General features: G+C 40.7%; 1 protein-coding gene across 6 annotated transcripts in view; it reads left to right on the plus strand.

The window, feature by feature from the left end:
* The first annotated feature begins 1,263 nt into the window (after positions 1-1,263).
* FAM110B (family with sequence similarity 110 member B) overlaps positions 1,264-23,857 on the plus strand; it is a 144,416-nt gene continuing 121,822 nt past the window's right edge. For all 6 annotated transcript variants that reach the window (XM_079111760.1, XM_079111758.1, XM_079111754.1 and 3 more), the window contains exon 1: positions 1,264-1,586. The gene's annotated coding sequence lies outside the window, so the exon portion shown is untranslated. The remainder of the gene's footprint in view (positions 1,587-23,857) is intronic.

Genomic DNA, 23,857 nt, shown 5'->3' on the forward strand with positions numbered 1-23,857 from the left:
TGTCAGGAAAAAGGTCCCCAGTCGTCCTAATTAGATCATATGTCCTCCCCACTGCCCATTTCTATGTCCAGAGGATATGAAATACTTTAATTGGCAGGCCTGGGTGACTTGCCACTGAAATGGCAAGGGGAATTGTGTTCTGGTCATGCCCAATGGGAGAAGCGATTCCTAACAGGAAGGAGTTGGGGCAAAGAAGTTTCTTTAAAAACTACTTTGGAGGGAGTAAAGCTGGTTACATTTGCTATGGCAATGATGAAAAATAACTTCATTCCTTTGTGACATGAACTTTGGACTTCTGGAGTAATGGAGACCACAACATAATCTGTGACCACATGGAATGTATCCCTATGACAAAGGAAAGTGTCACATAAAGCTCTGAATCACATCACTTCTTAAAATGGCACTCTTGTGAATAACCCAACATTTAATACAGAACTCTGAGTTTTATTTATTTGTTAATTTCTGAAATGGAATGAAACAACAGTCACATGATTTAAATACATATAGATGACTTTCCTGAAAAAAAAAAAGAGATGAATGCCACCATATTTCAAATAATTTTAATAAAGGTGAAAAAAATCTTTGCTAAATATTTTCGAGAAGAAATCATTATTTCGTGAATCCTTACCTTGTTCAGACTCAATCGTTTTGATGAACATGGATTTCATCGTTTAGAATTCCCAGTAGCAAAATAAAAACTGAGAGTAAGTTTAGCTTTCTCAAAGCAACTCTTTCCCCCAGAGAAAACCAAGTTATTAAGCAAATAATACACTGAGATAAATATGAAGCACCCCTCTCCACTCACATTTACTTAACTTTGAACCGTCAGCTGGCCCACACTCTAAAGGCAGTAGTACATCACCTTTGAGATTTTTCTTCAAACACTTAATACTAAAACGCCCATCTGAGTATGTGAAAGAAAAAAAAAATTTGCCAGAGATCAAGAGTCACTGGGCTACCAGGTGCGGTTATAGCATTAGCAACCAGGCTCCAGTAGCCAATAGGGAGTGATTGGTCTGAACTAGGACGGCAAGCTCAGATCCAGGGGTAGGAGCTGGTGGTGCGCAGGTGCTGGTTTGGCAAGGAGGGTGGGATTGGGGTGGGGGAAGTAGGAGTAGGGGTGGCGGTGGGCGGGGAGAAACAGGAACAGGAGTTGGGGTGAGGGAGGGGTTGAGGACCAAGCAGGTGGGGTTGGGGCGGGACGGGGGCGGGGCGGAGGCGGGGCGCTCTTGGGGGCGTGCACACTCGCTCGGGGACACGCGCTCCGGGCCACAGCAACTAGCTCCAAGTTCCCTCCCTCGCTCTCCTGCAAAGCCTGCCTGAGCCCTCCCATTCTGTGCAGACCGAACGGTCGTTGCTGCCGCCAGACGAGCCCTCGGCGGCCGCTAGTCCTGGGCCCGCTCCTAACCCGCTCCGCCCGGTTGCCCCGCGGCTGCGGCGGCGGTGGTGGCGGCGAGTATTCGGCGGCCCTGACGCTCGCGCTCGGCCTGCCTTCCCTTGCCGGTCCTGACTCTCCCGCCTCATCGCTCACAGGGTCCTGGAGCCCGGCTTGGCCCGCGCCTCCGGGGGCCGGGAGCGCGGCCGAGGTAAGACTGGGCCGTGGGGGACTGCTGGAGGACTGCCGGTGGGAGTCCGGGATTCGGGTCCCGGGGCCCCGCCGCGCCGCAACGGCGGACAATACTGAAGCCTCCGCGGCCGGGCGGCGCGGAGCGAAGTGGGTGTGCGCCTTTGCCTCCGCGCCCAGCACGGGGCGGTCCAGCCCGGCCTGGGAGCCTGCATGGCCCAGTGGACCCTGGCGTCGTTTCGGCCCGCCGGGAGAGGCGCTCCGCCGCTGCCTGCCTTGCGCCCCTTCGGCGTTGGGCTGCGCGTCCCGGGCTCGGCGAGGAGGCCGGGCACGGCGCCGGGGCCCGACCGAGAATGAGTGGAGGCTGGCCGCGCTGCGAAACCGAGGTGGGCTCGGAAAGCGCGCCTGCAGTTTACTGCTGGGGAAGTGGTCCTCAGGGACGGGACCCCCACTCCATGCAAGGCCACTAATCTTCGTGCTAAATAAATACTTTCGGAGTATCTGTACGTCCTAATCCCTGGGTGGGAGTTATTTCAAGAAATGCCGATTCCGAGACTCTGAAAGTTTATTTTTGGTTATCCCCTCTGTCCCTCCCTTGGCCTCAATTGTCTCTACTTTCTTTGAAAGCATACAGATTGGAAATTGAATTAAATTCTTCTTGGCTCACTCGTCCGCCCATAACCCAGCGGAGCACATAACTTGGCAACAAAGCCGCGTGCTGGCTTTGGGAAGCCGGGTCCCTGCCTGCCCAGCCCGGTACCCTCCTTTTGTTAGAACAGGAGCGACAGTGTAAATGGCAGTGACAGGTTGCCCCCCCACCCCCCAGCCTCCAAACTGGCTGGTGAAGAAGGAAATGAGAGATAACGTTGCCGTGTGGCTTAAATTACCCTAGAAAGTGGAAAGAAAACACCTGGTGCCCGGCTTTTTAACCCTTTCAAGTTGTTATTCAGATTCACAACAAAAACGAGCAGTCTTTTCTGCCTGAAATTCAGTCAAACTCTGGGTTTTTCCTCATAGCCAAGTTACGTCCTGTGCAAAATCTGGCACACATCTGTGACAACATTGCATGGCTGGCCTTGTGAGGACTGCTAACTAGTCTATTTTTGCAAAGAGGAATATGATAGTAGAATCAGCATTTTTGCAGTATGAGTAGTATGACTTCCATTTTCTTCATTTCCCTTGTTGGTGTGGAAGATATTTATTTAGCGTTTCCTCTCCACTTCACCCTGTGGTGATTTGTTGTACTCGTTTTGTGACATTGAGACCCCTGGCCATTCAAATGAGTTATTAAGCATAGTTACGGTCAAATCCCATTGATTTAATGTATTGGATTTAACCTGTGGTATTGTTATAGATTGTACACAGTGAAGTCAGTCACTAAGTGGACAGAAAGGTGTTGATGCTTTGTGAGAATCTGTAAAGGGCCTTCTCACAGTACCTGGTATATAGTGCTAGTACATGTCAGCTTGTATTATTTTTGTTTTTATAATCAATCCAGTTTTTTTTTGTTTTGTTTTGTTTTGTTTTGTTTTGGTTTTCTTGGTTTGGAAAAATGGGTTTTTAATTATTGTTTTAATCCCAGATTTAAAAAATAATGGTCTACTTTAAGTCTTCAATTAATTTTAATTCAGTAATTGTTTTGCTTAATACTGATAAGCTGCTGTGTGTATTCTTAATGCCTGGTGTGGTTGCTTTGGTACATCTTACGTATCTGACCATAGGGGTAACACAGCAGTCCTGAGCTCTATCATGTCCTGGTTCATTTCATAATGAGAATTGCTTATGCTTAAGGCTTAATTGAACAATCAGAGGCCTAGATATTTGGGAAAACCAGCGACTCGGATCCCTATCCTTAAGCCACCCCCTCCCTTGTTCTCTAGTTTTAGAATAAAATTTCTAGTTCCTAGTTGAAAGAACAATGTTGGCATAAGCAGTTAGGTAACTTCCACTGTTAGAAGATGATAGGAGATAAATATGTTTACTGTATAAACATCTACCACAGCATACAATTTCTTATTTGTGCTTTTAAATCTTTAGAGCTGGATTTATATAGCTAGAGTTTTGTATAGCTGGATTTATAGTTTAAATAGCTAAGAAAAATTAAAACTGTTTACTTGCTGCATGTCAGTAACCAAAAGACTATGTTTATAATTTAGATATTTTTTAAGATTGTCAGTGTACTCCCGTTTTGAGCCCTGTCCCACCAGTTGACTTTGAAATGACATCTTTTTCATTCCTAATAACTTATTTAGCAAAACCAGTGCTTTGCATTAACTCTTGGGGCCCTGCAGAACCTGAGCTGCTGTAGGCACAGTGATATGGCAGTAGGTGGTGCTGTGGATAATGCTGGTGGACAAGGTAAGTGGAATTGGAGGGATTAATTGAGCAATTCTGTTGCCTGCCCTTGCCTCAAACATAATCTCACTACATAGATATCATCCTTTTTTTTTTTTTTTAAAGTTTTCTCTTTGTATTTTCAACTTTTTTTAGATATTTACTTGCCCAAATTTTTCTTTCTGTAAGCTCTAGTATTCTAGGGTTTAGAATAAACATTGCTTGTTGAAATATTAGTCAACTTTATTTTTATTGTCTCATCCTGCCAACCTGGACTCACTCCCTACATGTAATTAAACTTTTAACATAGAGAAACAGATGTTAATAAATCTACTTGCATCTTGAATTTATTTAAGGAAACAACTTCCTAGCGTCAATTCCTTTTTTTTTTTTTTTTCTCCTTATTTTTCCATTTTCTTGACTCCTGGTGTGAGGCAATGGGAATTGATATCCAGGATGGTGAAAACCCTAAAGCTTTGCAAAATCATGGTGCATCCGAAAAAAATATAATTCATTCTATGCAGTGCAAGGCACTAAAGCTAGAAAATGGATACGTATACTCAGAAAAGGGGTTTTCTAGTTAATAATAAGTTGCACTGAAGGCTGGTTCTGGGAACTCCACATCGCTGTAGGCCGTTGACACATCTCTAAGCTGTTGTCAGTGTATTTGTTCTCTTTACCCCTCCAAAGCCCAGCAGTTACAATCATTCGCTTAAGTGACTTGTCTGAGTCACATAGCTCAGAAGTAGCAGGGTGCATTTGCCACCAGAGCCCAAGGATCTTTCCACCTTGCCATGAGAAATAGTTTCTGCCTTGCGTGCTCAGCTGCTAGAAGTATCTGCCACCTTTTCTTTTGGGGTTTGACATCAACAAATCTCCATAACTCAGTGGTGGGTTCTGAGTGTTCTGGGTAGCATTTGGTCATCAAAGGGTCACACGTAGGAGAAATGAAGCTGTTTTTCATTTTCAGAGGAAACCTTGAAAGATTTCACCCTACCTGGTTTAAAGGTTGCTTGTTTTCAGAAAACTGACAAGAAGAATGGCATAGTTTAGCTTCCTTAAACTATGTGAAGGCCAGTAAAAATGGCTTAGCTGTTGAAGTCGTATGTTACCTGGTGGCTTCTGGCTTTGTTGCTTAGATGATCTAGGAGCAGTCACAGGTCCCCTACCCCAGCAACTTTCTTTCCCTTGGGTTAGAGCAGGTTTATTCATCGTGTTCACTTAAGTACATCAGAGGGGATTATGATGATTAATGAAGACTTCCATCAAAACTTCCTTCTATATAGTCATTTAAAAAAAATTTATTCCATGCTTTAGACAGAGCCCAATTTAATATTTTTTAAATGCTGGTATTTTTTGAGTTGAAAACATTATAGAAATACCAAAACAGTACTATTTGAAAATTGTTCAGAGGAGTAAGCAAATTGTACCCAAAGTATTTATCCAAGAAGCTTAATAAAGCATTGATTCTGGACTTTGGAAGGAAAGTAATGGGATGATTTACATAGATGATTTCAGAAATAGTTGTAGGAAATTGAGTTTTTCATTGTTGGTAAATATTGTCATCCAAATGAGTGACTGCAGATAATTAAGATATAGGCCAGGCTTCTCCACTGCTCCAGAATAGTTTTTCATCTTCTTTTTAGACAACCTGGTTCGTTTCTGAATGACCCTTTTGTGATATAAAATTAATGAACCTGAATCATGCATATGCCTGTTCTGATACCTTAGGTTCTCTTATTTAATGAGGAAAAGAGACTAAGAGGGATTTTATGTCTTTAACATTTTGTAGTTTGTCTCATAAGGAGACTCACATAAGAATCTCCTTTCAAAGACATGAGACTTGGTTTTGGTCATTTATTTTATATTTTATTTAAGAAAATCTTAGTAGATAAAGCAAATTCCTTGCATTTTACAGAATGGTTGGTGATAAAAATAATGAACATGTGAATGATTAAGCAATTTTAAACAGATACTGAAACTGGGATTTTAAACATTGTAAAGACTTTCAAGACAAGTTCAAAGGTCAATACCTAAGTTAAAGGAAGCTGAATGTCATTTGGCAGACAGATTTCTGCAAGAATTAATGGAATTCTGCAGTATGTTTTACACATCAAGCCAAGATCAGTGGGCTTTGAAATTGCACAGTTCCAGATAAGGCCTTTCAAAGTACAGTTCACAAGCATATGGGAATTTTTGAGTGCTTATGTTGTAATTCAAGGCATTCCCCCCCCATAATCCCCCTAGAAGTTTGCTTCATATTTTTAACTTTTTTAAAGCAGAAATTGCAGATATTCTTTAAAATGGTCATTCTTTTTTTAAAATTTATTTTATTGTAAACAAATGGAATACATCTTTTTTCTCTGTTTGTACATGAAGTAGAGGCATACCGTTTGTGTAATCATACATTTACATAGGGTAATGTTGTTTGATTCCTTCTGTTATTTTTTCCTCCCCCCCCACCCCTCCCACCTCTCTTTTCCTTCTATACAGTCTTTCCTTCTTCCATTCTTGCCTCCCTCCCATCCCCCATTGTGTGTCATCATCCGCTTATCAGCGAGATCATTCATCCTTTGGTTTTTTGAGATTGGCTTATCTCACTTAGCATGATATTCTCCAATTTCATCCATTTGCCTGCAAATGCCATAATTTTATTATTCTTCATGGCTGAGTAATATTCCATTGTAAATATATATACCACCGTTTCTTTATCCATTCATCAATAGAAGGGCATCTAGGTTGGTTCCACAGTCTGGCTATTGTAAATTAAGCAGCTTTGAACATTGATGTGGCTGCATCACTGTAGTATGCTGATTTTAAGTCCTTCGGGTATAGGCTGAGGAGTGGAATAGCTGGGTCAAATGGTGGTTCCATTCCAAGCTTTTCCATTCCACTCTGCTTTCCAGAGTGGCTGCGCTGATTTGCAACCCCACCAGCAATGTATGAGTGTACCTTTTTCCCCACATTCTCTCCAACACCTATTGTTGCTTCTATTCTTGATAATCGCCATTCTAATTGGGGTGAGATGGAATCTTAGGGTAGTTTTGATTTGCATTTCTCTTATCACTAGAGATGTTAAACATTTTTTCATATATCTGTTGATTGCTTGTACATCTTCTTCTGTGAAGTATCTGTTCATATCCTTAGCCCATTTGTTGATTGGGTTATTTGTATTCTTGGTGTAGAGTTTTTTGAGTTCTTTGTAGATTCTGGAAATTACTGCTCTATCTGAAGTATGAGTGGCAAAGATTTTCTCCCACTCTGTAGGTTCTCTCTTCACATTGCTGATAGTTTCCTTTGCTGAGAAAAAGCTTTTTAGTTTGAATCTATCCCAGTTATTGATTCTTGCTTTTATTTCTTGTACTGTGGGAGTCCTGTTAAGGAAGTCTGATCCTAAGCCGACATGTTGAAGATTTGGACCTACTTTTTCTTCTGTAAGATGCAGGTGTCTGGTCTGATTCCAAGGTCTTTGATCCATTTTGAGTTGATTTTTGTGCAGGGTGAGAGATAGGGGTTTAGTTTCATTCTGCTCCATATGAATTTCCAGTTTTCCCAGCACCATTTGTTGAAGAGGCTATCTTTTCTCCATTGCATATTTTTGGCCCCTTTGTCTAATATGAGAAAACTGTATTTGTTTGGCTTTGTGTCCTTGTCCTCTATTCTGGACCATTGATCTACCTTTCTATTTTGGTACCAATACCATGCCGTTTTTGTTACTATTGCTTTGTAGTATAGTTGAAGTTCTGGTATTGTGATACCCCCTGCTTCACTCTTCCTGCTAAGGATTGCTTTAGCTATTTTGGGTTTCTTATTCTTCCAGATGAATTTCATGATTGCTTGCTGTATAAAATGGCCATTCTTGCTAGTGATTTCTTTTTGTAGTATTAACAGAAATTTAATATAAGAAAGTAATTATGCAAAAGAATATAATTTAGTCATTTCTTCTATTATGATGGTTATATTAAAAAGAAATTTATGAAGGACTTATGTGTCAGGTACTTTGTATAAACAGTGGCCAGGACAGTCCTTACCTCTTTGGGGCTTTATAGTGTAAAGTGGAAAAACAGATAATTAATATAATTAATAAATAAAAAGCTAATTTAAAGCAGTAATAACTGCAGACAAGAATAGGGGCCACTTTCCCATTTGTACTGGGTTGACTGGGAAGGCCTTATGGAGGACTTTAGAGCTAAGAGTGAACTAAAAAGAAGACAACATTTGGAAGGTCTCTAGGCATAGATGTGGCTTATACAAAGGCCCTGTGGCAGGCAGAATCTGCTTTTGTGAGGAGCAAAAGATGATAGTAAAGGAACCAGGTCAGCAGAGCCTTGTAGACCATGGTGGAGTGGGATGGAGATTTTCAGTTTTTTCTAAATACAGAGGGAACTGCAAGAAGATATGATTCAGGGAGGACCAGGCTCTAATTTACAGGTTTGGAAACATCCTGCCTTGTGTGTGGAGAATAAATTCATGGGGAATAGTGGAATCAGGGAGTGAATTAGGAAGTTGTTGCATTGATCAGTGCCAATTGGACTGGAATAAAGCAGAAGAGATAGAAGAATCTCATTGTATGCAGGATTCTGAATTTCTCCTCGCCTAACACATCATTGATGTTGAAATGTGTCATCAATTTCTAAATCACAGAGAATGAAAACATACTGCCAGTTAACGGTGATATGCGACTCATTGTGATATGGATCCTGATTTTAGGTAATGAAACTGAAAATTAGGTGTTTTTTGCAATTGGTGACACATGGCATATTCTGGACTTGCATCCTAAAGATCTTGGTGATTTGTATTTTATTTCTGTTGTATCTGACTGATTCGAGTTGAATACAGTGTTTGGAAAAACAGTTGGAAGGAGGTTTGGGTATTGTGGAATCACCAACCTGCAGATTGGAAGCAGTGGGCTTGGTTGTGGCCATTGGGATCACAGGCCAAAAATGTAGTCGTAGGTCCGAAAATGACTAAGTACGTTTCTGAGGGACAGAGAGATATATTTTGTAGTTGAATCTGTCTGGGTGAACAGACCGGTTCTGTGTGAAGTTGAGCAAGTTATTGAGGCTTCTTGATCTCAGTTTGATGGTCGGCAAAATGGGGATGGCTGAACTCACTAACCACCATATAGAAACGTTATGGAGGTTAAGGAAGGTGATACTTGCACAGTGCAGAGCGCTCCATCGAGGTGAGTTGCTCTTACATGTTTCGTCTCGTGAGTTTCATGTGATGTTCCATCTGTCTCAGATTCGCATCATGTGGGTCACAGGACAAAAGTTATTGTCTCAGCCTTGCTCTGTCAAAGCTAGAGCTCCTCTTTCCCAACCAATCTGTCCCTGTTGTCCTGTCTTATTTTATTCTCAGTTCTCATCACTCACTGAAATTGGCTAATTTGTTCTTATGCTGACAGTACCTTTCCCAAGTAGAAAGGTGCTCTGGCATGTCTGCTGCTGTACCTGCAGGGTCTCCGTGGCCAGCTGTGTTGCATGGCTGAAGAGGTGGTTGCTGAGTGGCATGTGATGCCCCCGCTGCTGGTGATGTTGACTGTACCCTCTAGGATCCTGAACACATCTGAAAGGCCTACTCTGATGCAGTGTTCTTTTCTCAACGTTGTTTTTTTGAGCTATGATATGATTGACTTTCCAGTTGAACTGTATACACCTGAGGTCTAGTGGGCAGGTTCTAAATAGTCTTTAGATGATTTGGGGGAAGGGGTTGGAGGAAAGGAAGCATGGGTTTTCTGAAGATAGTAGGACATGCATGTGTAATTTTGTTGTGGTTCCAGAGAGAGTCACTTGCTTGGTCTTTAAGCTAGATGTTACCTGAGGCTTAGCTAATGCCTAAGATGCTGTGTGGGTACCTAACTCATATGAAAACCACAGGAGTACTTGTCAGAGAAATGCAACCTTTGTAAAAGTGCCCGATACTTGTTGAACTGCCCTGGACACCCCAGAAGCCAGAAGTACTACATTCTCCCAGCACTGAAATTGGGGCTTGTGTTAGCCAGCTTTTTATCACCATGACCAAAATACCTGACAAGAACAACTTAGTGGATGAAAGATTTATTTTGGATCACACTTTCAGAGATTTCTCCCCATAGTTGCCCAGCTCCATTACTCTGGGTGTGAGGTGAGGTAGAACCTCATAGTAGGAGGGAATGGCAGAGGAAAGCTGCTTCAGCTCCTGGCAGCCAGGAAGCAGATAGATAGAGAGAAGAGCCAAGGATAAGATATAGTCCCCAAGGAAATGCCCCCAGAGACCTACTTCCTCCAACCATGCCCCTACCTATCCACGCTTTCTACCACCTTCCACTAGTTCATTCAGCTCTCAATGAATTAATCCTCTCATGAGGTTAAAAACCTCATAATCCAACCACTTCCCAAAAGCCTCATCTCTGAACATTGCTTTTCTGGAGATCAGACCTTCAGCATGATTCTTCATGGATATTCTAGGTATAAATCATAATGGGCTATGACTAGTAGCCTGATAGACCCTCAGCTGGTGCTCCTGACTATGGATTATTTCCCCAGTTTCTGCTAAGATGTTACTTATGATACTGGCATCTCATTATGATGGTTTTTTGGTGCATTGATTTTTCGCTTGTTTGTTATTTCTGCAATCCCACAATGCTGGTGACTCGAACCCGGGCCTCAAGCATGCGAGTCAGGCACTCTACGTGATGTGCTACATCGCCAGCCCTGGTGCATTGATTTTTGATGCTATCTATATTTTTTAAAAAATGCTCACTTTAAGGAATATTTGTGTATTTTTCTGTAGGCTTTTACTTTTTCCACAGTATTTACTTTGCTTTGTGTGAAGTTTATAAAATAAAAAAGTTATCATCAAACCCTTATATAGGTACTCCATAATCAGAGATGTGTGTTTACATTTAGTCACTACACATGTTCAAACATATTAGTCAGTTTTGTTTCCCTGGCTGTTGGGGTCCACCATGAAATTTTTGGTCAAAAATAGACAGCTGGAAATTGAGCGCTTGGCAGTGAGAGGATAGCATTTCTGTGTTTTGGCCACATAATTAGAACAGGTGAATTAAGAGATTCACTGACTATGAATTGGGGATTTAAAAAAAAAAAAACAAAAACCTTTTATTCTCTTTGTTATGGTTTGGATATGAGGTGTTCCCTTCCAAAACTCCTGTGTTAATGCAGGAATATTTGAAAGTGACTGATTAGATTATGAGAGCTATAATCTAGTCTAGCCTAGTTTGAATGAACTGACTGGATGGTAACTGTAGGCATGTGGGGTGTGGTTGAAGGAGGTGGGTTACTGGGGGATTGCTCTGGAAGGGTCATCTTCCCTTTGGGCCTGTCCCCTTCTGTCTTTCTGCTTCCTGACCCAGCCATAAGTAGAGCAGCTTCCCTCCCATGTGCCTTTCCACCATGATGTTTTGCCTCATCTTGAGCCCAGAGCAATGGAGTAGGCCAACCATGGACTGAAATCTCTGAAACAGTGAGTCAAAATAAAATTTACCTCCTTGAAGTTGTCCTTGTTGGGTACTTTGGTCACATGATGCAAAGCTGACTAACACTCTACCTCTGACCTGTGCTCTTTTAAGTGATTATTAATTGGAATGTTCTGATTTTGAAGAATCAGATGTTTTTCTTCCTAATAGGTTTTCTTATTTAATGACCATGATTGAAGGAAAGAAATCACTGTAGTCCCAGAAGCTTGGGAGGAAGGAGGATTGAGATTTCAAAGCCAGCGTCAGTAAAAGCAAGGTGCTAAGCAACTCAGTTAGACCTTGTCTCTAAATAAAATACAAATATAGGGTTGGGGATATGGCTCAGTGGTCCAGTGCCCCTAAATTCAGTCTTTGGCACCTCCACCCCCCAAAAAAGAGAAAGAAATCATTGTGTTGGTTTTTTTAAAAAAATTTTTAGATGTTGATAGATCTTTATTTTCATTTATTTATATGCGATACTGAGAATCAAACCCAGTGCCTCACACATGCTAGGCAAGCACTCTACCACTGAGCCACAACCCCAGGCCCCATTGTGTTGGTTTTTAATAAGATAGGTCATGAATTCTCTTCCCAATTTCTCTGAGCAGCAACATGAGCCAGATGTACTTATTATAAAATGTGTTTATTATAAAATAATAACTAAATATATAAATTATATAAAATATAAGATGTGCTTATTATAAAATGAACATTATTATAATATTTTGGCCAAAGTGAACTCCAACTTTAAGAGGATAGACTGACTGAACTCCATTCTTTAATCTAATGAAGAATTTATTTTCTTTTAGTTCTTGGTTGTATATTTATATTTTTTGTTCTTACAAGAAGAGAGTATTACTGCTGTATAAATATACATATTTTTAGATAGTTGAAGAGTTCTTTTAGGTAGGACGAGAGAAGGTTTGGAAATTAGTTTTAAATGAATTTTTCTTAGAAGTGATGGGAATCAGAAACAACATGTATCCCATTTGTTTACAATAAAAAAAAAAATCTCAGATAAAAAAAAAGAAGTAATGAGAATCCCCTACATGACACAGAACAGTGTGTGTGTGTAGCCAGAGTTTAGTGCTGAGCATCACAATGGCCACATTTTCCAGTTGAAAGTGATTCTGATAGCACAGTGTGTCATGTGTTTCAATTCAGAATTTACCAGCACAGGACTGAACTGTTTTGGTTGTCAATACCTTGTTGCTATTTCCACAAGCCTTTTCCATTGTAATTTGGGTGTAAAGCATTCTGCTGTTTAGAGACTCTGAGTTAGTGCTAAAGAAATTATGTCATAGGCCCTTTTAATTAAGCTTACTAACACATCATTAAATGTCTTTATATATTTTGTGTCTGAAATACTTAAGTGTCTTCATCTTACTTTGGATTTTTCATTTTATCTGATACATTAATATACATTCCTTGTGCTAGGACAGAACCAATGGGATAATAAAAAAGGATTTATAATAAGGAGACATTTCACATGATTAAGATCATCTCCCACGATCTGCAGTTGAAACCTGGTAACCTAGGAAGGTAATAATGTAAGTTTCAGCATAAGATCAGAAAAATAGATCTCAGTTCAAGCAGTTAGGCCAAAAGAGAGGTTTCAACTCTCTCATATGTTTTTGTTCTATTTGGGCCTTCCACTTGTTGAATAATGCCCACCCACCCTGGAGAGGACATCTACTTTATTCAGCCACCAATTCAGTGCTCATTTCCTGGAAACACAGCCACAACTAGAAGTAGTGTTTAATCCAAATACCTGGGCACCCCATAGCTCATTCAAATTCAACACGTATAATTAAATTGTGTTCAAAGCATTTATATGAAAGTATACTATTTAAATGAGCTGCCTCCCAGAGTGTTGAGGCCAGGCCCCCTTCTCCAAGTGCTGCTTCTTCATGAAGCCTTCCCGGATTGTGCTAGCACACTTTTCCCTTCCTAGCCAACACTCCCTTCATTGATTTAATCTATCATTGCCTTTTGTGGCATGTCTTGGTTTTGTGTGTGTCTCTTCTGTGAGACAGTAAGTTCATCAGGAAATGGAGACAGTCTCTGTGCTTTCCCATGACAGATTTTGTCTGTGAAACAGGAGTGGTGTCACTGATACCTCACTCCTCCCTAGTCCATGTACCTGCAGAAGGCACAGAGATGGTGTTCACGCCATAAGCGACTCTTCATCTGCACAGACTGTGTCCCTTTATGGTTTTCCTCAACACAACTTAGGTTCAAGTCTAAATTCATAGAGGTTACTTTGTACAGGTATATCACTTTAGTCTTTATTTTTATCCAATCTCACATTTCAACTTGGTGGGGAAACGTTTTGAAACTTGAAAATGAACATTTTCTGACATCACCGTAAGGTAGCTGTTTGACTTGGTGATAGATACTGTTTATTACCTTCCATGGTGGATATCAGGAAGGAACTATGCTATACTTTTTTTTCAAAAACACTTGATCATTCACAACTGATTTTTTTCATCCATGAGCTCAAGTAAATAGTCATAAAAATAAAGATAATATCATTATTTGAAGCAGATCTTATGTAGTACTTGTATGTCTCTGACACTGTTTCCAGCACTTTACTAATATTCTTTGTATTTGCATGATGGTGCCATTATCTTGTTGTTGGAATACTTCATGCATTTCTGCTGATCAAGTGAAATATTAGCTTTGCTTTTTGAGACACTTAGCTTCAGGATGGCAGGAACTAAGCAGTGGCATGTAAGTAAAACTTCCTAGTTTCTCTAAGAGTTCCCTTTGAGATTCACTTATTTAGAGCTCTGGGCTCTCTGATGGCCCCCTCATCTGTTAGTCTTAGGGTCAGAAGTTTGAGTCTGAAATTGACCGCAGATAACAGCCGGCCGAAGGGAACAGTAACAGTCATGGGTGGCTACGTGACCCAGTGGAGTGACCACAGCAAAGTCTAGTAGGCCGACTATGGGTCTTCATCAAACCCTGGGGAAGAGTATACCAAGAAACCTGATCTCCTAAGGTGAAATTGCTGGGTCCAGGTGTACATTGAGCTAAATATCTTGCCAAGGACATTTCACCATTAGGACACGAACCCTGTGTTTGGTTGAACTTTTTTTTCCACCCCCAGAACCAATGCTCACATTTCAGGCAGCTGATAGGGTAGTTGGTGGTGTTGCTAGATCCTGCCACCTCTTCCAGTCAATGAATATTTGGATGCCTGTCAAAGTGCTGGGCGCCTTGCTGCTGACTGGCAGGCGGAGTCAAGTCTTCGCTTGTCCTGAACTGCTGGGCTGCCTTCCTTTTCATCTTTAGCCATCTCTTAGGCAGAGAACTCCCTTGGTTCTGAACCCCAGTTTATTGCCTGCTGTAAAAGCATTGAAGTGCCCCTGCCCTCAGTGCATCTGACCTGTGCATCCTCTGAAATATTCAGGTGCCTCATTAAGAAATGGTTTCAGAGCCCTATTGCATTGTCGAAATTGTCTCATGTCCGTGAGCTTACGTGTGACCCAGTGTTGCCTACTGCACAAAGGAGATGCAGCAGTAATGAAGTTAAAAATAGGTTTTTTTTTTTTTTTTTAATTATTGGGAGAAAATGAGATTTTATAGCATTCATAGCTTTCTTTTCACAATTAGTTTTTGGGGGGTCTCTCCCTCCCTCTGCTACCATCTGAATATTGTATCTTCCCTGAATTTATATGGTGAAACCTAATCTCCATGGAGATGGTGATTGATGCCCTTATCAAAGAGGCCAGAGAGAGACCCCTCAATCCTCCACCATGCAAAGACACAGTGGGAAGGTCCTGGCTTCCAACAGGAAGCAGTCCCTCCTGAGACAGCAGATCTGTACATGCCTAGATCTTGAACTCCCAGGTTTTAGAACTGTGAGAAATAACTTCTCTGTTACTCAAAAGCTACCCTGTTTTATGGTGTTTTGTAATAGCAGCCCAAATGGACTACCCTCTTTGAAAAAAAAAAAAAGTAATACGAACAGTATGTTGTTAGAAAGCGTTTTTTGTTTGTTTGTTTGTTTGTGTGTGTGTGTGTTTTGCAGCATTTTGATAGGCAAAGTAACACAAAAAAAAAAAAAAAAAAATTTTTTTTTCAGCCAAGGAGAGGGTAAATTCCCTAAACCCAACGTAGAAGATATAATAAAAGCAAGACAACTTTAGTGTGTGTTCAGAGATTTGTAAAAGATTAGTTGCAGCTTTGTGGTCTCATGAAGCAATGGTGTAGGAAACATGGGAAACTTTCCTTGGAAATGAACGAATTCTCTGAGCCACAGCTAGCACCCTATGAGCTGGAGGCCGACCCTGGAGGCAGAGGACAGGCCTGTGTTCCTCAGATTGTATTTCTGCCATCTCATGCTTATTTAGCAGCTTACCAAAACCTGAGACTCCTTAGATGTCCCCTCTTCCTCACTTTCCCCTTTGTTTGACCCTGAAACATTGCCTGCTTGTTCTTCCTTGTATTCCCAGGGCACCCTGCACCTTAGTTCAGGCTTTGGCTTTCTTTTCCTTTCTCTCCGATCTCCCTGCCTCTACTGTACCTGCCTCTAGAATGAGCTGAGAAAGCCTATTACATTCCTCAGCTTCTCAAAGACACCCTGACCATTGCCGCAAGGTCCTTGCTGGCTTGTCCTGGCTTCCCCTCAGTCCTCTCTCTGGATGTCTCCCTATGTTGACACCTGTTCTTCCCCTTAGTTTGAAGTACTGTTTGCTGCTTCTCTGCCTGCCCCATCCTAAAAGCCTTTATCTGCCTCCTCTCTAATTCTTCTTCTTCAACTTCTGTGGTCTGAATAAAAAGAATAAAAGGAGATATTACATTTTCATGATGCTCAAGTAATTTGAACACAAAGATATAAAGTACACCTCTGCCTGGCCACTAGCCTAGGAGACTTGATAGGGGATGTCAGTCCTATTTGAGTCAGCAGAGTCTGGGTATCTGTTTCAGTCTTCCACCTCTCTTCTGCTCTGAGAGAAGTTTGTGTCTGAGGGTAGAGGTGAATAATCATTTCTCTCAAGTGCTAAAGGAGTTTGCAAATGCAGTTGAGGAACCACTGTAGATAATTCCCTGAGAGACTGTGGAGGATACAAGAGTTGTCCCAGTGGCAGTGAATGCCCTGCTTTTCAGAAAGGACCTAGAAATCCTACAACTTGTCCTGTTCAATATGGTGGCATACTGAACACTGGAAATGAGACTGGCCTGAATCAAAATGCCCTGTAAATGTGAAAACACCAGATTTTTAAGATTTAGTTTGAAAAAAGAATGTCAAATAGCTCAGTCATTTTTGTATTAATTACATGTTGAAATGATAATATTTTGGATTTATTGGGTTAAAGTAAACATTAATGTCAACTGTTTCTTCTTTTAATACAGTTACAAGAACACTTGATAGCATGTGTGGCTCACATGTGTGGCTTGTGTTGTATTTCCTTGGGACACTACCATTCTAAACTGCAATTCCTTGACTTTGTTTCATCTCCTTGGCAGCATTCTGAAACATACTGTTAAGCAGATGGCTGTGTACTGGTAGAAAAGAAAGTAGTAGTAACTCAAAGCAAGAATAGTTCCAGTAAGAACAAGTCATGCCAAGCTGATTTCATTTTTTTTTTTTTTTCTTCTTCTTCTTTTCATAAGATTACTGGGCTAGAAGATCAGAACAGTTTTTTATATTTGGATTTGGATTTCTGTACTACATCTGAAATGTTTCTTCTGATTAGCTTGAGGACAGTTTAGAGAACAGAGAGTAGTGGTTTGGTAGCGTGATTGCATTTGTTGCTAGAGAAACTCAGTTCTCAGAATATTGAGTATTGATTGCTGTGTCAAGAACAGCCTGGGGATGCTCCTGGGCTTCCCATGGAACCTGTTGCATTTCAGTTGTGTGAAGGAAGGTTAACTAATCTCATTTGTCAGGAGGTCAAGTTAGGTCTAAAACAAGATTATGTCGCAGGAGCCATACTCTGCCAAGTGGTCTAGAGTTCATTCAGTGAGCATATTTCTTGGGCAAGTATGTGGCTAGGTACTATGTGAGGTTGTGGGAATAAAGATGAATAAGATACTGTCCTTAACCTCAAAACTTTGTCTCAGGGAACAAAAACCACTTAAATAAAATTGTACTCCTATTGGTAGGTAGCTCTGATAGATGCTTGTATGCATGGGGTGCTGTACCACACAAGGGATGTCACCCCCAGCTCTGCAGGTTTGCTGACAAGATTCCACTTGGTCCTCATTTCTAACTTGTACCTCAAAGGATGGCTTTCTATTAATTGATCTAAAACTAAAATCATTATCTTCAATGATTCATATTCAACAATTTAGTATATAGCAAATGATAGGAATTTTTTTTTTTTTTATTATGACAAAGGTGGAAAACTCATTAATATCTGCTTTGCTTTGAAAAATTTCCAGGACAGAATCATCCTGACCATGTATTTGGGGGAGTTTACTGGGCTCTGGTAATGTGGCCTTCAAACTATTAGTTCTCAAAAGAACATTCTGACTTTTCCCGCTAGGTACCTCTTTGGCCCCGTGTCTATAGAAGCGAGTAGTTCTTTGTTTTGGTCAGGTGTTTTCAACTTTGGGTAAAAGTAGAAACCTACTGCTCTTCATCTAAGATATCTGTTTATTCTGGAGTTCATGCTTTGCTTCTGTCAACTTTGATCATCCAAGTACTCAGTAAGCTGCCCTCAGCGAACTCTAGGGGGGAAACAGTGATCTTAGACCCTCTCAGAGTCCTATCCTGACTGAGCAGCCCTTATATCCATCATGGACTCCCCTTTAGTTAAAGGGTATCCCAGAGATGGCCACGTGACACCTCCCACTGTGTTTGGTAGAGATATTGTGTGGCCCCTCGTGTGTTTTTGCCATGTGACTGGGCTTTCCTTACCAACAAGAATTTAAATATCTATCAGAATTGTGCAAGGCAAATAATTTGTTTAAAATAATAAATAGTAAACTTCAGGCAAAGTCCAGGCACAACTGTAGCAGTGACTTTCTTCTCTATCGTGACCTCTGGATGCTTAAGTTTTCTCTATGCCCTGAAATTTTAATTTTCTGTTTTCTTCTGATTTTACTTGCTTATTTCTCTTGAAGGTATCCCATGTATTTTTGTAAAAGAAGGCAGTGTTTAAAGTAGAATAGAAGCTTTCTTAATGTTATTTTTGGTGTCAGGGTTGGTTCTGATCAGACTTTGATCTTTGACCTGTTGACACTTGCGTATTAAATGTTTAAATCAGAGATGGTCCATGTATATACATACATATATGTGTACACACACACACATTTATATATATAAATATAAATATACATGGAAAAGAAAGGCATGACCTCTCAATATATTTTTTACCATATATATATTCAAAATTAAAAGTTTTGAGTCCTATGGAAAATATGTAACTTTTTAGCACTGAATGTTCTATTTTGGGTAGAAAAATCTCAAATGGGGACTTGGTGCTGAGTTTGGAGGTGAACATGGCTTACTCTGGGGTGGTTGGGGTGAGCAGTATGTGGTAGCCGTGGACCTGTTCTTCCTCTGCTCACAAAGGTCTATTGGAGGACATTTGGGATTATCCCATCTCTTTCTCAGAATAACCGTGCAGGAGTGGTAATTACTGATTGAGCATCCCTAATCCAAAAATCTGAAATTCTACGAAACCTGAAACTTTTATAAATATACCCACTCAAAAAGTTTGAGATTTTGGAGCATTTTGAATTTTCAATTTCCAAATTAGAGATGCCCAACTAGTAAAATTCATGTCCATCTTGTAAAATGTGAAAAAACTCTAAAATCTGTAACACTTTTGGTCCCAAGCATTTTGAATAAAGGATACTCAGTCTGTACTGTGGTCCCACTTTAGAAACAGGGTCTTTGGTACAAGGAGGTGAGATGGATTCTTCATGTCATTTCAGGAGTGGCATAGGTGGTAGCGGAAGTGTGCTGAGTGACATCTTCCCTTTTCTGGGGTCAAAGGTCTCATTCATCTGAGCATGGCTTGGTGGAGTGGGCATCCCAACAGGTTCACCTTCCCAGCTGGTGCCTCCCTGCCCTGGTTGGTTCTCAGAGGCCCTGACTTTCATTCTGCCTGAGCTGTCCTTTCTACCAATCCCTCACCATGAGTCTGAGAGGGATTGATGAAAGCCCCCAGATGGGTTTTTTTTAAAGGTCCCCCCCCACTTTTAAAAGGTTGTGTTTGTAATTAGTGCTCTGTCTCTGGACCAGAGGCCAGCTGGGCTTTACTTACCAATAAATATTGCCATGTGGAACTAGATGGTAAATAATTGATATGACAGAATCTTTACCCTAAGTGCAAGGAATACCATAGCAAGAAATGTCAAGACCAGAGTGCGAGTATGGGGAGGAGAGATTTGGGATGTATCACGGCTGCCCTTAGGCTCCCACCAGGGGCTCATGCTGCAGGGCAGGTGCTGGACTGTCTTCCTGTGGGAGCACTTCCAGCCTGGCATGGACTAGGGCTGAATCAATAGTTGTTTCCTGTATCAAAAAGGCCTTTGTAGGGTAGAGGTGTTAGTGAATCATATGTATTCTTCACACTGCTGAGCCAAAACTTGTGAGGAAAAGTGGTAGGGGGACAAATTTTAACCTAATAAGACTGCAGGTGTCCCAGACCAGAATGGGCTGCCGTATTATAAAGGGGACTGTATTGTTGCAGGTGGGCTTAAGGATCCAGGGGGCTGGACAGTCATCTTTCTTTCCTACATGCCCAGACAGAGTTTGTTTTGTCCTGAAACCTGTCAGCCTCACCTGTGACCTATGGTTGCTGTTCTATTTTTAGCACCACATTTTTTACTTACCATTTTGGTTTTATTTCATCATGCTTTAGAGCCTGTGAGTCTACTCCACGGTAGACTTAACAAAATCTATTCAGGCCATTCTCAGGGGCACAGTGTTGGAAAATAAGGTCACTTCTCCCTTTAACACTGAAATAAACTGATAAATGCTTGTAAGCAGAACACAGGAGGAGTGCAGTCCTCACCTTCCATTCTGTGTTGTGAATGTAACTGAAACATGGGCCTCCTGTGAACAGGGTTTTCCTGCGCATTACGATCCTGACATCCGCCTGTGGGAAGAGTTATGGTTTTGCGTCCATCCTCTCTGTCTTGGAAAAGGCCCAAGCAAAATGAGAACTATCAGGGCTGCATTGGCATAAGAGAGATCAGTTCTTTGTCCAAAGGCCCTTCCAGGTGACCTACTTTATTAGTCTTGTTGACGCAGTCAGAACACTTGGGTTTCTGTAGTTTCTAGGGTCTCCTCTCACATGTGAGGTTGGTGGAACATCTTAGGGTGCTCCCTGGTGACACTTAGGCACAGGTCACTTTAGGAACCTTGAACAGTGTGCAAAGCAGAGTGTCCCACTGGGAGGGCTGTTTAAATACAAATTATCAGTCTGCCAGAATTTCTGATTCAGGAGGTCTAGGGAGGCTTGGAGGGTCTGGGAATTTTTATTTCTCATGGGTTTCCTGGTGATGTTGAGCTGACCTGGCCTATACATCTCTCACTTGAAAAGTACATAGATCTGAGACCTGGGGTATGATCAACTGTGGGATCCTGAGCAGAAGGAAGGATGATAAAGGTGGATGTCTTATAGAGAAAAGACTGCAAAGGGTAGAAAGAATGGTTAGAGTCCTACTAGAGAAGATGCCCTATGATGACATAGGCTTTAACTTTCTCATCGGGAACCTCCAATGCTGTCCTGAATTTTTCTTGACTATTAATATAACTCTTGTGCTTAGTCAGCAACATGTATTTATATTTTCCCCAACCACTTTGTACTTGCCTATAGTCTTTATTAGATTTCTATATTTAAAATTTCAGTTCAGTTATGATTTGCTTTTGAGAGATCATTTATTAAACGTGTTAGACACTTGAACAAACCTATGATCTTTATTTTTTGATTTTAAAAGAAACTTTTTATAGCATATATTGCTATAATAAGGTATTTTAAAATGTAGTGGTTATAAGAAATTTTTATTAACATCAAGACCTAAGGCCTTGACATTGTACTTATATCCTTCAATTTTTTAAAAAAAATTATCAAATAATCTTTTCTTAGAATGTTAACTTTTTTAGCTGATGAATTGATGTTCTTTGTTTTTGGATGGCTTGGATGGTTTTGTTTTAAGGTATGTTATATTTATAACCTTGGAATATTTTTTATTTCAATAAAAATGGCAGGTAACTATGATATTGATTATAATGAAGATAATTTCTCAATTTAGTCTTAGGCCTTTAAGTAATAATGCCTTCAATGAACTAACAAATGATTTTGAGAAATTATGAGCATTTCAAGTGAAATCTCGTGCAGTATATATTCTATAATCAGTATAAGTCCTGTTGGGAAACAAATTTAACTCCTTGAGTGTGGAACTATTTTTTATTATGTTATTCCTTTTGTTTCATGATTTGATTATGTCGTTGACCCTTTTAATCTGAATATCTCTCAAAATAAAACTAGCTAGAGTATCTTTTAATCAATTTTAGCATTTGAGCATTTAGCATGTCTCTTTGGTAAGTATGGCTGGAGGGAATTAGAACATGTTCTCTATGCTGCTTTGATGATTTTTTAAATCTGTGAAAGAATAGATAAAAGATTATTTTGAACAAAAAGAGCACTAGGAATTGAATTAAAATCTGCATTACTTATTGTTCCAAAACAAATGACCCCCAAACTTAGCAGCTCAATGGTACCAGTTTCCTTACCTAATCTTCTGTGGGATTTCAGGTCATCTTCACTGGGAAGGGTTGTGGAGGTTGCTGTTCAAGTGTTGCTAGGGCTGTGGTCATCAGGAAGCTGGGCAGGCTGAGGCTCCACTTCCTGGGTGGCTCAGCGAGGTGGCTAGAGAGTTGCTCTTGCTATTGGGTCAGGCGAGCTTAGTTCCTCCCTATCTTGAGCCTGGTGGTAGTGCTGGAACTGTCTCCATTATAGGTCACATTTTGACCAGGGATATCTTTCATAATGACCCAGAACAGTTAAACTACCTGATTGCATGTATTCATCAAGTGTTTCCTGAGGTGCTGCTTTATGCCTGGAAATGCCTCAGATCTTGCCTGTGACATTCGGTGTGCCACTTAGGGGCTCAGAAGCTATCAGGGAGAAGTCTGAGCCCAGTAGAAGACAATGAAGTAGGCCAGTTGGAGGAGTATACCCAAAAAGGCTTTCTGAAGGTCAGATTTTAGCTGAGTCAGATCCATCTACCTTTTAAGGGAAGTTAGTATTATCTAGTGGATAGAAGGACTGGGAGCAGGGATCAGGGAAAGACACTCAGGAGGGAAATTCTAGGGGACAGGTCAAATCAAGGGACTGAGGCATTAAATAGGATGACATAGCTGGGGAACTTGAGCAGTTTAGATTTGCAGTGTCAGGTGAAGCATTTTAGCTGGGCAAAGAAGCAAGGGACAGAGAAACCTAGTATGGCAGGTTAGGAAGGGTGTTTGGACTTCATCCTGTGAAGTCCTACTTTCAGCCATGCACCTTGCCTTCTCTGCATATTTTCTCATTCATTCCTTTAACAAAGATTTGAACATCTACCAGGTTTAACACATCATACTGCTTCATTAGATCCTGCCAGATGGATGTTTCTGCATGTCCTCGATGGGAGACACTGAGGAAGTTTCATTGACTTGCACAAGATCATGTGGTCATTGAATAGCAGGACTGAGTGTTGTCCTGCATTCATGTGGAAACCTGAAAGTACAATTAATGTGCAAGTGAGTTTTTCATAAGAATCACTGGAATACGTATTTAAAGAAGAGATTTTAGGGCCCCACATTAGATTATTTATCGCTAATAGAAGAGCGTCAAGTGCTGTTTATGTGCAAAGCTGAGAGCTTTGCTTTTGGTTTGAACTTGGCATCAATGAGGGTGGAGGAATTGGGTTTTTCCTTATGAGCCGTGGGACACAAAGACCAAAGGATAGAAAACTCTGAGGGCCGTTAGAACTGTATTCTCTTTTTTTGTTTTGTGATATTGGAGTTCAAACTCAAGGCCTCATGGTGAGCATTCTACCACTGAGTTGTTCCCCAAGTCCCATATTCTCTTTAAAGAGCTTCTTAGAGTCTCCAAAAAAATAAATTGTGAAGAAAGATACCTGTAAGCCTCAGTGTCTTGGAAAGCAACAATTTGGTCTTTGATCTTTCATTTGATTTCATATTTAGTATTCGATTTGATTTGGTATTTCATGTGAGAGTAGCTGAAAGGTGCTAATGAGGTATTTAATACTGGTACTGGAACCAAAAGCTAAAAAACATTTGACCAAAAGAGCCCAGATATGTAATCATGTCCTAGGGTGCCTTAGTACTGGAGAAAAAATCACAAAGAGTAGAATTACTAAGAACTACTCAAAAAGTGTACTTTGTTTTTCAAGATTGCTTTGTATTTCATTATGTACTGTTCTCAACTTCTTACACGTATTAAATCATTTTATCCTCAAAAACAAAAATATTCAACTTCTATTTTCATTTTATGGGCTATAAAATATGAAGAAGGTAATGTGTATAC

The sequence above is a fragment of the Sciurus vulgaris genome (assembly GCF_902686455.1).
Source record: "Sciurus vulgaris genome assembly, chromosome: 1".
Taxonomy (NCBI): Eukaryota; Metazoa; Chordata; class Mammalia; order Rodentia; family Sciuridae; genus Sciurus; species Sciurus vulgaris.